This window comes from Elephantulus edwardii, unplaced genomic scaffold (genome assembly GCF_000299155.1).
Source record: "Elephantulus edwardii isolate Elephantulus edwardi_28Jun2011 unplaced genomic scaffold, EleEdw1.0 scaffold00009, whole genome shotgun sequence".
NCBI lineage: Eukaryota > Metazoa > Chordata > Mammalia > Macroscelidea > Macroscelididae > Elephantulus > Elephantulus edwardii.
In genome coordinates, this window is record NW_006399759.1 from 23,340,950 (window position 1) to 23,342,511 (window position 1,562).

Here is a 1,562-nt window from a genome sequence, read left to right on the forward strand (position 1 = left end):
GTAGTTTTATTTCTTTGTAATATCTTTGCCTGGTTTTGGTATTAGGGTTATACTTGCTTCATAGAATGACTCTTGAAGTTTTCCTTCTTTTCCAATTTCCTTTTGAAATAATTTAAGTAGAATTGGTGATGGAGCCTCTTTGAATGTTTGGTAGAATTCAGTTGTGAAGCCGAATTCCTGACCTAGAAGTTTTCTAATGGGGAACACTCTAATGGAGTGTTCAATTTCTTCTTTTCGTATAGGTCTGTTCAAGTGTTCTATATGTGTCCTTGTCAATCTGGGTAGATCATGAGTATCAAGGAATTTGTCTATTTCCTCTAGGTTTTCAAATTTATCAGAGTATAGTTTTACATAATATTCTGATATAGATTTAATTTCATGTGATGCTGTTGTGATGTCACCTCTATAATTTCTTAACCTAGTGATCTATGTGTTCTCTCTCTCCGTCTCTCCTTTTAATTAATTTTGCCAGTTGTTTGTCAATTTTATTGACCCTTTCAAAAAACCCAGATCCTGGTGTTATTGATGGTTTCAATTGTTTTCCTGTTTTCTGTCTACTTGATTTCAGCTCTTGTTCTTATAATTTATTTTCTTCTAGTGGATGTAGATTAAATTGTTGTTCTTTCCCTATTTGATAAAGGTGTTGAGTTAGATCATTAATTTCCCTTCTTTCTTCCTTTTTTATGTATGTTCCTATTGCTCCTGAGGACTGTGTTAGCTGTATGCAGAGGTTTTGGTATGTTTTATTTTCATTTGTTTCACGGAACTTTTTTGGTTTCCTTCTCTATTTCTTTTATAACCCAATCATGTTCTAACCAAGAGCTATTTAATTTCCACATGTGTGGCTTTGTGAGTTTTAACCTCGTGTGGTTAATTTCTAGTTTTATGACATTCTGGCCTGAGAAGATACCTTGCATTGTTTCAGTGTTGGGTTGTTTGTGTGCATGTGTGTTCACAGTAATTTATTTTCACAGAAAACTTAAATATTTGAGGCCAAATGTCTCTATCTCACAATGAAATTTTAAGCTAGCGATAATTATGCATCAGATGCCTTTAGCAGGGGGAACAACAATATTTCAATGTTTTTGAATTTGTTGAGGTTTGTTTTCTGTCCTAATACATGATCAATTCTAGAAAATGTACCATGTGCACTTGACAATAACATGAACTGAGTTTTAGTTCAGTAAAATACCCTGAATACATCCACAAGGTCAAATGGGCTTATTGTATAGTTTAGATTTTCTGCATCTTTATTGACTTTCTTTAAGAGTTGATCTAGAGCTGGTGAGAATGGTGTGTTGGAATCTCTTTCACTATTGTGGTGCTATTTCTTTCTTCAGTTCTGTTAAGTGGTTTTTTTTTTTAATGTATTTTTCACATCTGTCATTTGGTGCATAAATATTGACCAAGGTTATGTCTTCTTGATCTGTTGTTGTTGTTGTTATGTGCCGTCGAGTCGTTTGTGACTCATAGCGACCCTATGCACAACAGCCCTAAACCCTGCTCTATCCTGTGCCAACCGCACTGCCTCTGACACACCCATCCCTATTACCCCAGTCACC